Source organism: Schistocerca gregaria, chromosome 11 (genome assembly GCF_023897955.1).
Source record: "Schistocerca gregaria isolate iqSchGreg1 chromosome 11, iqSchGreg1.2, whole genome shotgun sequence".
NCBI classification, from domain to species: domain Eukaryota; kingdom Metazoa; phylum Arthropoda; class Insecta; order Orthoptera; family Acrididae; genus Schistocerca; species Schistocerca gregaria.
In genome coordinates this window covers 109,827,326-109,844,077 of record NC_064930.1, presented here as the reverse complement: position 1 = coordinate 109,844,077, position 16,752 = coordinate 109,827,326, and the positions used below count along the sequence as shown (strand labels likewise).

Here is a 16,752-nt window from a genome sequence, read left to right as displayed (position 1 = left end):
TTGAACAGCTAACTCACTTCATGGTGCATGGTACCAGTTTCAGGTTGCTTATCTAATGCCTTCCAGGGTCAGCAAAAATTTGATTTCCCGTATCCTAAGTAATTATAACCCAAATTTAGAACTTTAAATGCTATTATACTCCACTCATTAAGAGCTATTTTTTTATGTTAAAATTTTAAGGGTAAGACACATATTGCAGTAAGAAACACAGTAAGAAAGTGTGTGTGTCTTGACGTACTGTAACTCGAAGTGCAAAAACTACCCACTATATTCATTCAGTATTTGAGAATAACTTCCATCGAAGTTTACACATGTACTTCTGCCAGTAAGTCTCCTACATTCCAAACTTAACAGAAACTTCTATTAAGTGCACATTACACTGCAGAGTGAAAATCTCATTCTGTTACTTCTTTATTACTAACTCTATTCATACCACACTTCATAGACAGTATGCACAATAGCACTGAAAGTACCTGGAAAAATACGTCACTGTATGACTCTTAGTTCACAAGATACGACCTCATAAGTATTGAGATGTTTGTTTATTGCTTCTGTCCACTAAAATCAAAGAAAAACTTTTCCTTTCAAGCAACATACACAATACCCATTACAAAACAAACAAAGTGCATTGCACATGAGAACCAATGCAGTTAAAGGAATCATTAGCTTCTAAGGGCACTTTTTCGAAAAAGTATATAATGAAAGTGTCAGCATTTTTTTTTTTTTTCGCATTCTTTGCAAATGGCAAGAGTAACCACCCACTGTCATCTTTCCATTTAGAAAGGGCCAATAAATAGTTTCCGTGACTCACAAAGCTTTACTGCATGTAATGAAAAACTTTCTAATTTGCAGAATGTCTGTGACAGGGAAAGTAAAATGATATTTGTTGCTGTTGTATAGCAATAGTCTTTGCAGAAGACTACCACTCAAACATACAAACCATTAATGATTAAGGAACGCAGGCTCAAAAATTACAAAAATCATAACAGTATCAGCTCATACAGGTATCACAATTCATTTTCCAATAAGACTGCAATTTCAGTTACAAATCGAGTGGCATACTGGAAAATCAAAGGTGCAAATCAGATGAACTGTACTAACTATGAAACAGATTTTCAAAGCTGAATGCATGAGACCCTGTTTTCACGTTCTACTTATATCTGCTGTAGTCTGCACACCACTGTGAGATGCATGGCAGAGGGTATTTCAGACTGTAGCAGATGTTATGGTTTTGTCCCATTCCACTCACTTGTGGAGTGCGGGAAGAATGACTCCACAAATGCCTCTGCCCGTGTGTTGTGTTTAGTCTCATCTCGCTTTATTGTACCTGTAGCATTAACTGTATGGGGCTGTAGAATATTCCGAGATTCACCACTTAATACTGGTACTCAGAAGTTTGCAAGCAAGCTTCACAGAATAGTTTGTCTGTCTTCAGGAATTGGCCAGTTCTTGTATTTCACTATTCCTGTCACTGGTCAAACAAACCTGTGATGATGATGACCGGTTTGTGGAGTGCTCAACTGCACGATTATCAGAGCCCGCACAAATTCCCAATCTTTACTCAGTGCAATCTAGCCACTTTCATGAATGATGATGAAATGATGAGGACAACACAAACACTCAGTTCCCAGACAGAGAAAATCCCCAAACCTGCCTGGAATCGAACCAGGGACCTGTGATCCAGAGGCGGCAATGCTAGGTACTAGACCACAAGCTGCGGACTTTAACAAACCTATGACCATTAGCATTGCCCTGCTTTGTAAACTGGAACACTCCCTGTCAGTGATATTTGGTCTGTGTCCTGTACACTTGAGCAATATTCCAGGAAGGGTCGCACAAGTGTTTTGTAAACTGTTACTTTGTAGACTGACTACATTTCCCTTATATTCTACCAATGAATCGCAATCTACCACCTGATTTACTTACGAATGCGCCTATGTTATCTTTCCATTTCATACCCCTACAAATTACACCTAATATAGTTGCAAAGGTGACCACTTCCAACTGTGACTCACTGACATTGTAGTCATGGGTTATTACACTTTATGAGTGCACAAATTCACATTTCTAGTCATCAAATGAAACTGCCACTCTTTGTACCACTTTAAAATCTTATTAAGATATGACTTAATACTCGTGAAGATTTTTTCACACAGTACTGCATTACACGTAACTACTCGCTTTCGTAGTGTGAGCAGCCCATTAGCTTGCAAAGGTAGGGAATGGACCAGATCCAAGCCAAATTTACACGGTGGACTGGTTCACTGGCTGGCCTGCATATGGCCTTTAGGGAGGTTCCCATAATTACTTAGGCAAATTCTGGGCTGGTCCAAAACTACCACCCCAAAGAGTACAATACAAAAATGGCTGAATATGATAACACACAGAACCTGATGCTCCATCTCAGATAACTTGCTGTGTCCTCCTGGCCACAAAATCCTCAATCCAGTCATAAATTTTGTTTTATATCCATATGATCCTACTGTTGTAAATAAAACAGAAAGAAACTTCCACATGGGAAAAATATATTAAAACAAAGATTCCAAGACTTACCAAGCGAGAAAGCGCCGGCAGACAGGCACATGAACAAAACACACAAACACACACACAGAATTACGAGCTTTCGCAACTGGCAGTTGCTTCGTCAGGAAAGAGGGAAGGAGAGGGAAAAATGAAAGGATGTGGGTTTTAAGGGAGAGGGTAAGGAGTCATTCCAATCCCGGGAGCGGAAAGACTTCCCTTAGGGGAAAAAAAGGACAGGTGTACACTCGCACACACACACACACACACACACACACACACACACACACACACACATATCCATCCGCACATACACAGACACAAGCTGCTACGAATTCGTTGGGCATTAGACCGCATCACTCTAACTGTCAACACAACTGGCACTGCTTAGAGCATTCTACGACTTCCACATTGCTGGCAACGGGTTATGCATAATGCTGATAACTACTTTGAAGGTCAGTAAAACACGTGTCTATTTTGTATGAGCTGTAAATAAATAGTTGCCACTATTAGAGTTCCAACCATCGTATCTAGGTGTAATGTTGCAAAGCAGTATGAAATGGAACAAACTCTTAAGGACAGCAGTAGGGAAGGTAACTGGCAGATTTTGGTTTACTGGGAGAATTTTAAGAAAGTGTGGCTAATGTATAAAGGAGACCACATATAGTACATTAGCGCAATCCATTCTTGAGTACTGCTCGAGCATTTGGGATCCCCTTTAGGTTGAATTAAAGGAAGACAGCAAAGCAATTCGCAGATAGGCTGCTAAACTTGTTACTGGTAGGTCAATCCAGGAGCGAGTATTATGGACATACTTCTCGAATTCAAATGAGAATCCCTGAAGGGATTTTCACGAAACACTATCGAGAAATTTCAGAGAATCGGCGTCTGAGGCTGACTGTAGAATGATTTTATTGCCACCAACATACATTTGGCTTAAAGACCATGAAGGTAGAAGAAATTAGGGCTCACAAAGAGGGATATAGACAGTTGTTTTTCCCTCACTCTCTAAGCAACTGGAACAAAAAAGGAAATGGCTAGTAATGGTACACGGTACTCTAAACCATGCACCAGAAGTGGATTGTGGAGTATGAGTGTAGACGTGGAAGCAGCCAAGAGCCAAGCTCCTGCAGGAAATTTGATTACTGTTTTGTGATATAAAAGTACCACTGCTGATTCATTCCACTCCTTAAGGTGAAACAGAACATAGTGACAGATACTATGAAATCTGAAACCCAAAATCAAAATGAAGAGCAGAGGCAAATTTTTAAAATATGTCCTTTTGCTTTACAATAATGACCACCCTCATACTGCTGGGAAAGTCGCACACTACACATTCTGGAGCGCCCAGCATACAACTCCGGCCTAGCTCCAAGTGAGTGTCACCATTCCAGTCTGACAAAGGAGTAACTGCATGAATCCGAGCTTCAGTCAGATGACGAGATTGTGGTGCAAAGCTTCTGCTGGGTCAGCATTCGGAAGCTCGTCAAATGGAATGAGACATAATGAAACAGACCGAGATTTTCCACTCTAACAACACCACACACATAACCAATACACTTCAGGGTGCACAATTTCTTTACACAAACATATATGCACTATCATGATGTAGACACCACTATTGAAGGCAAGTAACATATTACTTTTTTTTAATGAAATCTTAAATACTGTAGTATTAACTTTTAAAAACATTCATCTTACAAAATTTAGCATAAGGAAGTTCTGCGTTTAATGAAACCATTCGTTTAAAAGATGTCTTTGTTCTCTGCTAAACTGAATGTTACATGTGTCATCTGTTTTTACTCGAATTTACATATAATATTAATTTTAATAACACTTAAAATTGACTGCACTGTCAAGATGATATATAAATGACAGAGGCTGTGACCACACAAGCAGACTCAATTTAAATGCAACAGTACTGCACAAATGCTGAAAGGGCACTTAGAAAAACATCATCAAATTGTTAATGAATGACTTTTCATATTGTGCGTTTCGGGATACCCCTTCATCAGTATCAGATACACCAAGTTGTACAGATGACCTGAACTTTTATGTTACATACATAGCTGCCAGAGGCATTTGTGCAGTACTGTTCCAATTATATAATCTGATCACACTTTTCCTGTACGACTTCTAGTCACGTCACCAGTCTCACTTTTGTTGTGTGTGTGTTTTTGTCTCTCTCAATTGTCATATTTTGTATTGCATTGTGATGTCAAAGACTGTATGTAGATTTATCAGGAAAATGGAATCAACGACTGTAAAAAATTCTGAATTAATCAGTTACACTGGGAAGGAATAAATTAGAAGGTATATACCACCACAGAGCCTGCTTATTCAGCATGGAAGATAAGTATTTTTGTTTTGATGGTATCCAATTAATTTGGGGTGTGTAGTGATGTGTATTGGGTTCATGTACTGACAAAATCACCTGCCAAATGGCACTAAAATTTATATTTTTGCAAAAGTCTGTTAATTATAAGATAAAAAAATGGATATTTATGTTAGAGTGCTCACAGAGGACAACGGAGATTAAGTAGAGAAATTATTTTATTGGCAAGGTTGTTTTTTGAAATAACAACTACCTTCTAAAGAATAGTGTTTATTAATTTTGACTTGCCTTCTTATACGCGCAAGGATCAAGAGACGTTCTGTTTCCAAGTTACAGACGATTAATGTACAATACACAAGTTACAGAAGCTGTTCAAAACAAGTCACTTGCTGCATTTAATGAACGATTTACACACAACCCCTGACACAAAGTGCTCACCGTTTTCCCAAAGCACAAGCTTCAGTTTTGAGACACAATTCTGAGACATTTATAACAAATCAGCAAATGAAAGATGAAAAGAGCTAAGCATTCCAAACAGCTCGGGACTCAGTAGATGGACTACCATGAGTGGAGTCCACGTTTACTACATATCCAAAATGAGAACTCCAGTGGTTCAGGATCACAAATCAACCTGTCAATGCCAATGGGGGAAGGAACCATCATAAACATGGGGAAAGAATTCAGAGTTTTCAGGAAACCAAGCTGTACAGTTGTCAGACCCAATGGCATCTTATCCGACACACAACATCTGACTGACACAGACATCTTTTGTGCAGTGAAGCTCTTTCCACCATATCCAGGTGCCACTTTCTTGGAAACTGCACTTCCCATTGTGACACCTCATATTCGCAACATTGTTCTTGTTACACATGATGTACAATCCAGTGTCTAGAGTATATGTTCAATTAAACATAAATTATTTATGCTCTATGACCTATATAAACTACCATCTATGTTCAGTGAGACAAGATCTATAAAACTTATCAATAACAAATAATCTGTGCTGTACGACTGACAATTGTCATCTATGAGCTCCATAACATGAATATGTTGTGGTCTTCAGTCCAAAGACTGATTTGATGCAGCTCTCAATGCCACTATCCTCTGCAAGCCTCTTCATTTGTAATAACTGCAGCAACCTCCATTCTTCTGAATCTGCTTACTGTATTCATCTCCTGATCTCCCTCTACGGTTTTCACCCCACACACTTCCCTCTAATACCAAATTGGTGATCTCTCTATGGCTCAGAATGTGTCCCATCAACCTATCCCTTCTTTTGGTAAAGTTGTGCCACAAATTTCTTGTTTCTCAAATTCTATTCAGTACATCCTCGTCACTTACATAATCGGCCCATCTAATCTTCAGCATGTTTCTGTAGTACCCCATTTCAAAAACTCCTATTCTCTTTTTATCTAAACTGTTTATTGCCCACGTTTCACTCCCATACATAGCTACCTTCTAGACAGACACCATCAGGAAAGACTTCCTAACACTCAAATCTATATTCGCTGTTAACACATTCCTCTTCTTAAGAAATGCTTTTCTTGCTATTACCATTTATATCTTTCCTACTTCCCCCCATGAACCATGGATCTTGCCGTTGGTGGGGAGGCTTGCGTGCCTTAGCGATACAGATAGTCGTACCGTAGGTGCAACCACAACGGAGGGGTATCTGTTGAGAGGCCAGACAAATGTGTGGTTCCTGAAGAGGGGCAGCAACCTTTTCAGTAGTTGCAGGGGCAACAGTTTGAATCATTGACTGATCTGGCCTTGTAACACTAACCAAATCGACCTTGCTGTGATGGTACTGCGAACGGCTGAAAGCAAGGGAAAACTACGGCCGTAATTTTTACCGAGGGCATGCAGCTTTACTGTATGGTTAAATGATGATGGCGTCCTCTTGGGTAAAATACTCCAGAGGTAAAATAGTCCCCCATTCGGATCTCCAGGTGGGGACAATTAAAGAGACCATCGTTATCAGGAGAAAGGAAACTGGTGTGCCACAGACCGGAGTGTGGAGTGTCAGGTCCCTTAAACGGGCAGGTAGGTTAGAAAATTTAAAATAGGAAATGGATAGCTTAAAGTTAGATATAGTGGGAATTAGTGAAGTTCGGTGGCAGGAGGAACAAGACTTTTGGTCAGGTGAATACAGGGTTATAAATACAAAATCAAATACGGGTAATGCAGGAGTAGGTTTAATAATGAATAAAAAAAATGGGAGTGCGGGTAAGCTACTACAAACAGCATAGTGAACACATTATTGTGGCCAAGATAGACACAAAGTCCGTGCGTACTACAGTAGTACAAGTTTCTATGCCAACTAGCTCTGCAGGTGATGAAGAAATTAATGAAATGTATGACGAGATAAAAGAAATTATTCAGGTAGTGAAGGGAGACAAAAATTTAACAGTCATGGGAGACTGGAATTCGGTAGTAGGAAAAGGAAGAGAAGGAAACATAGTAGGTGAATATGGACTGGGGCAAAGAAATGAAAGAGGAAGCCGCCTGGTAGAATTTTGCACAGAGCACAACTTAATCATAGCTAACACTTGGTTCAAGAATCATAAAAGAAGGCTGTATACATGGTAGAAGCCTGGAGATATTGAAAGGTATCTGATAGATTATATAATGGTACGACAGAGATTTAGGAACCAGATTTTAAATTTTAAGACATTTCCAGGGGCAGATGTGGACTCTGACCACAATCTATTGGTTAAGAACTGTAGATTAAAACTGAAGAAACTGCAAAAGGGTGGGAATTTAAGGAGATGGGACCTGCATTAACTAAAAGAACCAGAGGTTGTACAGAGTTTCAGAGAGAGCATAAGGGAACAATTGACAGGAATGACGGAAAGAAATACAGTAGAAGAAGAATGGGTAGCTTTGAGGGATGAAGTAGTGAAGGCAGCAGAGGATCAAGTAGGTAAAAAGACGAGGGCTAGTAGAAATCCTTGGGTAACAGAAGAAATATTGAATTTAATTGATCAAAGGAGAAAATATATAAATGCAGTAAATGAAGCAGACAAAAAGGAATACAAACGTCTCAAAAATGATATCGACAGGAAGTGCAAAATCGCTAAGCAGGGACGGCTAGAGGACAAATGTAAGGATGTAGAGGCTTATCTCACTAGGGGCAAGATAGTTACTGCCTACAGCAAAATTAAAGAGATGTTTGGAGAAAAGAGAACCACTTGTATGAATATCAAGAGCTCAGGTGGAAACCCAGTTGTAAACAAAGAAGGGTAAGCAGAAAGATGGAAGGAGTATATACAGGGTCTATACAAGGGCGATGTTCTTGAGGAGAATATTATGGAAATGGTTGTAGATGAAGATGAAATGGGAGATAAGATACTGCGTGAAGAGTTTGACAGAGCACTGAAAGACCTGAGTCGAAACAAGGCCCCCGGAGTAGACATCATTCCATTAGAACTACAAATCACCTTGGAAAAGCTCATCCTGAGAAAATTCTACCTGCTGGTGAGCAAGATGTATGAGACAGGTGAAATACCCTCAGACTTCAAGAAGAATATAATAATTCCAACCATAAATGGCTCTGAACACTATGAGACTTAACAGCTATGGTCATCAGTCCCCTAGAACTTAGATCTACTTAAACCTAACTAACCTAAGGACATCACACAACACCCAGTCATCACGAGGCAGAGAAAATCCCTGACCCCTCCGGGTCCAACCATAATGAAAGCAGGTGTTGACAAATGTGAAAATTACCGAACTATCAGTTTAATAATCACAGCAGCAAAATACTAACGCGAATTATTTACAGACGAATGGAAAAACTGGTAGAAGCTGACCTCGGGGAAGATCAGTTTGGATTCCATAGAAATGTTGCAACACATAAGGCAATACTGACCTTACGACTTATCTTAAAGGCAAACCTACATTTCTAGCGTTTGTAGACTTTGAGAAAGCTTTTGAAAATATTGACTGGAATACTCTGTTTCAAATTCTGAAGGTGGCAGGGGTAAAATACAGGGAGCAAAAGGCTATTTACAATTTGTACAGGAACCAGATGGCAGTTACAAGAGCCGAGGGGCATGAAAGGGAAGCAATGGTTGGGAAGGGAGTGAGACAGGGTTGTAGTCTCTCCCCGATGTTATTCAATCTGTATATTAAGCAAGCAGTAAAGGAAACAAAAGAAAAATTTGGAGTAGGTATTAAAATCCATGGAAAAGAAATAAAAACTGTGGTTCGCTGATGACATTGTAATTGTCAGAGACAGCACAAGATTCGGAAGAGCAGATGAACAGAATGGACAGTGTCTTGAAAGGAGGATATAAGATGAACATCAACAAAAGCAAAACAAGGATAATGGAATGTAGTCGAGTTACCTCGGGTGATGCTGAGGGAATTACATTAGGAAATGAGACACTTAAAGTAGTAAAGGAGTTTTGCTATTTGGGGAGCAAAATAACTGATGATGGTCGAAGTAGAGAGGATATAAAGTGTAGACTGGCAACGGCGAGGAAAGCGTTTCTGAAGAAGAGAAATTTGTTAACATCGAGTATAGATTTAAATGTCAGGAAGTCGTTTCTGATAGTATTTGTATGGAGTGTAGCCATGTATGGAAGTGAAGGATTGACGATAAACAGTTTGGACAAGAAGAGAATAGAAGCTTTCGAAATGTGGTGCTACAGAAGAATGCTGAAGATTAGATGGGTAGATCACATAACTAATGAGGATGTATTGAATAGAATTGGGGAGGAGTTCATGGCACAACTTGAGAAGAAGAAGTGAGCGGTTGGTAGGACATGTTCTGAGGCATCAAGGGATCACAAATTTAGCATTGGAGGGCAGTGCGGAGGGTAAAAATAGTAGAGGGAGACCAAGAGATGAATACACTAACCAGATTCAGAAGGATGAAGGCCTCAGTAGGTACTGGGAGATGAAGAAGCTTGCACAGGATAGAGAAGCATGGAGAGCTGCATCAAACCAGTCTTAGGACTGAAGACCACAACAACAACTTCAAACATAATCAGTTATTTTGCTGCTCAAATAGCAAAATTCATGTACTACATGAAGTATCTTGTATCCTAATCTGAGTACCTTAGCACCACTTTATTTAATTCGAGGACATTCTATTACATTCTATTATCCTTGTTTTGTGTTTGTGTTCATCTTACATCCCTCTTTCCAGACACTGTCCATTCCATTCAACTGCTCTTCCAAATCCTCTGCTATCTCTGACAGAATTACAATGTCATCAACAAACCTCAGAGTTTTTACATCTTCTCCATGAACTTCAATTTGTGTTCCAAATTTTTATTTGGTTTTCCTACTGCTCTTTCAATGTACATATTGAATAACCTTGAAGATAGGCTGCAACCCTGTCTCACTCTTCTCAACCACTACTTCTCTTTCATGGCCCTCTATTTTTATAAGTACAAGTTATAAATAATCTTTTGCTTCCTGTGTTTTACCCCTGCTGCCTTCTGAATTTCAAAAAGAATATTCCAGTCACCACTGTCCAAAGCTTTCTCTAAGTCTACAAATGCTATGAATGTATGTTTGCCTTTCCTTAATATATCTTCTAAGATAAGTCGTAGGGTCAGTAGTGCCTCGCATGTTCCAACATTTCTCTGGAATCCGAACTGATCTTCCCTGATGTCTGCTTCTATCAGTTTTTCCACTCCTCTTTAAAGAATTTGTGTTAGTATTTTGCAACCATGACTTATTAAACTAATAATTCAGTAATTTTCACTCCTGTCAGCAACTGCTTTCTTTGGAATTGGAATTACGACATTCTTATTTAAGTCTGCTGATATTTCCCTTGTCTCCTATGTCTTGCACACCACATGGAAGAGTTTTGTCATTGCTGGCTCTCCCAAGGCTATCAGTAGTTCTGACGGAATACTGTCTGCTCCTGGGGCCTTGTTTTGACTTACATCTTTTAGAGCTTTTTCAAGTTCTTCTCATAGCATCATATCTCCCCTCTCATCTTCTCAGCATTCACTTCCCTTTATATAATAATGCTTTCAAGTTCATCTCCATTGTACAGACACTCTATACAATCCATCCACTTTTCAGCTTTTCCTTCTTTGCTTAGGATTGGTTTACCATCTAAACTCTTGATATTGCTACAGCTGCTTCTCTTTTTCGCCAGAGGCATCTTAATTTTCCTGTAGGCTGTATTTGTCTTTCCCCTAGTGAAATATGCTTCTAAATCCTTAAATTTGTCCTCTGACCAATCCTACTTAGCAGTTTTGCTCTTCCTGTAAATTTAATCTTTTAAACATTTGTATTCCCTTCTGCCTGCTTCATTTCCTGCACTTTTAAATTTTCTACTTTCAACAATTAATTCAATATCTTTTGTTATCCAAGGGTTTCTGTTGGCTCTTGTCATTTTATCTACCTGACCCTCTGGTGGCTATACTACTCCGTCTCTTAAAGCTTCACTTTCATCTTCTGTTCTAGATAACTGTTGCCCAATGCTCCCAATGAATCTCTCAACAACCTCTGGTTCTTTCAACTTTTCCAGGTCCCATAATCAATAAATTTTGGTTGAGTCCACCTCTGCCCTGGAAATGTCTTAGAATTTAACACTTGGTTCCTAAATCTCTGTCTAACCATTATATAATAAATCTGAAACCTTCCAGTGTCTCCAGGTCTCTTCCATGTCTACAACCTCCTTTTATGATTCTTAAACCAAGTGTTAAGAGATGATTAAACTGTGCTCTGCGCAAAATTCTACCTGGCAGCTTCCTCTTTCATTCCTCCCTCCCACAGCACATTCACCTATTTTTCCTACTCTTCCTTTTCCTACAATTGAATTACAGCCCCCCATGAGACACTTTAAGTAATGAAGGAGTTTTGCTATTTACGGAGAAAAATAACTGATGATGGTCGAAGTAGAGAGGATATAAAATGTAGACTGGCAATGGGAAGGAAAGCGTTTCTGAAGAAGAGAAGTTTGTTAACATCGAGTATAGATTTAAATGTCAGGAAGTCGTTTCTGAAAGTATTTGTATGGAGTGTAGCCATGTTTGAAAGTGAAACATGGATGATAAATCATTTAGACAAGAAGAGAATAGAAGCTTTCAAAATGCGGTGCTACAGAAGAATGCTGAAGATTAAATGGGTTGAATAGGATTGGGGAGAAGATAAGTTTATGGCACAACTTGACTAGAAGATGGGATCGGTTCGTAGGACATGTTCTGAGGCATCAAGGGATCACCAATTTAGTATTGGAGGGCAGCGTAGAGGGTAAAAATAGTAGAGGGAGACCAAAGGATGAATACACCAAGCAGATTCAGAAGGCTGTAGGTTGCAGTAGGTACTGGGAGATGAAGAAGCTTGCACAGGATAGAGTAGCATGGAGAGCTGCATCAAACCAGTCTCAGGAATGAAGACCACAACAATAACAACTCTTTCCTTTTCAAATTTTCTAACCTACCTACCCGATTAAGGGAGCTAACACTCCAAGCTCTGATCCGCAGAACGCCAGTTTTGTTTTCCTGATGAAGACATCATTTTGAGTAGTCCCGCCCACCCAGAGATTCAAATGGAGGACTCTTATCTCTGGAATATTTCACCCAAGACAATGCCATCATTATTTAACCATATGGTAGAGCTGCATGTCCTTGGGAAAAATTACAACTGTAGTTTACTCTTGCTTTTAGTCATTCACAGTATCAGCACAGCAAGGCCATTTTGGCTGATGCTACAAGGCCAGATCAATCATCCAGACTCTTGATCCTGAAACTACTGAAAAGGCTTCTGCTCCTCAGCAGGAACCACATTTTTCTGGTATTTCAACAGATACCCCTCCATTATGGTTGTACCTATGGTGTGGCTGTCTGTATCGCTGAGGAACACAAGCCACCCCACCAAGGGTTCATGGGGTGGGTACAATCATTACAATACAAGATCTATCATCTATATTGTGCTATTATATACCATTCCAGTAGAATCAAGTGTAACTCCAGCTGATAAATGGTGGCTGTGATCATTCAAGTGTACAGCAATTTAGAAATTAATATCAAGCTTTATGAAGGGTTTTATGTTTTACAATGATATACTGTACCGAGGGGCAGGGGCAGCAGACGAGATGGGGTGGGGGGACTCTCTGCAGCTTTCTACAGTCGTCATCTCAGGTTATACTATTGTGGCATGCCAGCAAATAAATAAACACTACTATGAGAGTTCTCCAACAAGAGAAACCCAATATTTGAAGGCTAAAAGTTATCTACACTTCACAATAGCTGGACAAAGGAGTCTACACTGTGCATAAATAAGATATGAACAGATAAGAAATGTTTTTTAACCATTCAAAGTTTCATGAGTGCTTGCCTTGCGGCTTTTACACAGCAATTAGTAATACATTTTTAACCTTAGGAAAAATAATCTTTATATAATCACTAGTTGCATTTTAAAGGAGAAAACCTAACATCACATGGCTCTATAAAAACAATATTTTATTTATTTCTTGCCTTCATAATTGTCTATTACTGTCACTGCAATTAATAAGGTGCTAATATTCTTTGTTCCCTTCACTTTTTTAAAGTTGTATCACTTAACTGCACTGATTGGTGTGAAAAGAAAGTAACACGAGAACACATTATGAAATGGAGCACTTATCAGCTCCCACTCCTCTTTGTGCCTGAATAAGTTAGTCAACTTCCATCTGCAGCTCCTTTCACAATGCACACACTTAGTGTCTGTGACACTATGTTTCTTGCATATGTTTTTCTCACATTTTACTCATTCTGTTTTTGTTCTGTTGTTTTTATGCCTGCCACATATGTAACAAATTCCAGATTTTGCTGGTTCCTTGGTATGCTTTTCTTCATGACTGTACTTGGCCAAGAAGATTTGCATATCCTTTGGAAGTGTTTGATGTAACATTCCTTGATTTGAATGTTCTTCCATCAGGCTAAGAGCAAGATGTTTCAACAAAGTCCATATTCTTTTTTATTATCGGGATTGTTGAATTTGAAAATAATGTCTGCATTTATCCCAGCAGTATCTAGATGTCCGTAGAAGAATGTGCCATTGGCCATTGTCGCATAATTCTGGAAATGCTGTAGGATGAGAACATCTGATCTACAGCACCTACTACTCCTTTGGTAGCATTGTACTCCACTCTCTATTTCCTAGTCTCTTGATCTATTACAATTGTGCAGTGCATTGTCGATAAAAAAAATCACAGCTTTGTTCTTTTTAAAAATAACTGAGGCCTTAAAAAATTTTCTCTCTCTCTCTCTCTCTCTCTCTCTCTCTCTCTCTCTCTCTCTCTCTCTCTCTCTCTCTCTCTCTCCCTCCCCCCCCCCCCCCCCCCCCATGGTTTCCAAGAAAGTCAATCCTCTGCAGAGGAGATTTTCAGCCAGACGGTAGCTATTGTAGTAATTGTCAGTCGAAAGATATCTGTTTGTTTTCTCAACTAGTGTCACTAATCGTTATACGATGTTATCAGACTTGCTAGAGTCCTGGCATCTGCTTGCCACAACAAATTTCAGAGTTAATGGTAAAAAATGTTTTGGCATCATACCAGGCACAAATCTTGATCCCATATTTTGCAGCCTTGTTATGGATATACTATACAAATATGCAGCATCCTCTGAAATGATGCAACATCTTGTCAACAGTTACAAACTCGCTAACATTGTACTGAAGAAGACAGTTGACAAATTCTTGATGGAAGTCCCAAATAGGTTCTAGTTTCTCTCTTTGTTCTCTCCCATTCGAGGTACCCAAGTGGTCAAACCTATGAGCTCAAAGCAGAAACCTAAAGTGTTTATAGATGAATCCCACAGTTCACAGCAATTCATGTCTCCTTTCTTTATACCTATTAGATCTAATGCACCTAAAAGAGCCTATATCTCTGGTTTTGTGGTGTGTCTGCAGTCTCGTTCTCTTGAATATTGAACCTCAGCTCTTTTACTATACTGGATGTATTATTTTGTACTAGCCACAATATTGTCAATCATCCCATAGTAATAAATAAGTAAAAGTGTCAATTTCTTTTTCCATAATTGTACCACTTGTTTTGGACCTGGAAAAACTTTTACTATGTTCTTGGCCTTGGCTTTAGAAGAAGAAGGAAGTGGTTCACTTATTGAAATAGTTTCTTCATATTTTCCTATTTAAAAATGGTGATAATATGTTTGTTGTTTTCCCTCTTCAACCATGTGGTCATATTTTGTGTGTGTGTGTGTGTGTGTGTGTGTGTGTGTGTGTGTGTGTGTGCTATACACAAGACTAAAACACAAGAGAATGACAAATGAGGAAGGCACAGGAAAATGTCACAGGCTGACCACTTACATAAAATATGGGCGAGCCAGTCACTCTGTGAACATTTTAACAGTTACTACTATCTCCACTTCTATCACTGAATCCAACCTACAAAAAGTTTTTTTTTTTTTTTCCTATTCCTTTCTTGAGGCCCATCTCCTATCAGATTCAACACCTTCTTCGTAATAAATACAATTGTAATGCCGCCTTTTCAACCAATTACAGTTGGAAAAAAAATTTATTCATAATTTAAAATTGACTAGTTTCCCTTTGGAAAACTGGCTTTCATTAGATTTTCTGCGACATCTGCTCTTCTTACTGCATAAGACAAACAGGACTTGTCTTTACAATCAGATACAAAGAACATCTTTTAAGAAAAAAATGGCACTACTGCCCAAAATTCTACTTTTGCCGACCACCTTTTGATGACAGGTTAAGTGCCTAAAGCTGTTCACGACATCAACATTTTGCACACTGAGAAAAATAGGTATACATTAAATATTCTTGAAGAATTAGAAATTTTTAAACATCTTTCTCAAAATGATGGCTTCATTCCTAAGGAGCAGCTATAATTATGTAATAAAAATGTCTTCAACGGTATATAGCCGTTACCTGATATTTGATTTTGTGTTTCTTCACGCAGTTACCGAAATGTTTTTTCTATCTAAGTGGAGTCATACTTTTTGTCTATTAAATGGTTTATATTGGTTGCATTTCATGTCATATTGTTTTTCTACATGCTGTTATTTAGCCCCCTTTGTAATTCTATAATGGCATTTTCAACCTTTACACTGTATTTATAAGCTCTAATGTATAACAAAATGTTAACCTGTCTGCTGCTGTCAAACAAAATATTGCCATTTACTTCATGTACATCATAATATTTGTCTGTCTATATATTGGATGTTAAGTAGCCAGTTTGTATTTGTGGCTACTAGATGGTACTCTTGGTGTAAAGTCCACCTGCACACAGTTGTTAACGCAGGCACCTCAGTCTTCTGCTACCTATGGCATGACGTGTGAGTAGCCCATAGTAGTTTGCCTCCCATGTATTATTTCGTAAAAAATTTTGTGACTTAAGGCTTTAGCGCTTGGTATTTAGTTTATACGTGACATGTAAGTACTATTTCTTTCCTGTGCTGTTAGTTTTCCGCCTTCAAACGGTACTTCTAAACTCTTACATAGACAAAATGTTACTATGTATGCTGCTGTCAAATAAAACATTGCCTTTTACTTCATGTACTAAATAATGTTCATCATAATATTCATCTGTCTATATTTTGAATGTTAAGTAGCCCATTTGTATATGCAGTGATTTTTGTACTTATGTTATAGGCCAGTTTCAATGTCTTACTTCTGATGAAGGCACTCATAGTAGTGCCGAAACCAGGTCAAAAGATGTAATTTTTGCGACCGAGGGGTGTTATTGCTTTAATTGCACTTTAAGATATTGAGTCCCTTCAAGGTTCTCGCTGTAAGGTCTCTCTGCCTATTTGAAGTCATAAATGAGGCCCAGAAACCCAAGCGAGTCTCTAAAATGTAGGATGGTGTTCCTCATATGTAAGGCAGCTAAAATTAAAAATATAACAAGACTGATTAAAATGAGAACACACACCACACTTATCTGCAGAAAACTGTAAACCCATCTT

At 38.7% G+C, this 16,752-nt stretch overlaps 1 protein-coding gene across 3 annotated transcripts in view; it reads right to left on the bottom strand.

Moving 5' to 3' along the window:
- LOC126295200 (uncharacterized) overlaps positions 1-16,752 on the bottom strand; it is a 154,868-nt gene that overhangs the window by 83,880 nt on the left and 54,236 nt on the right. The window lies entirely within an intron of this gene.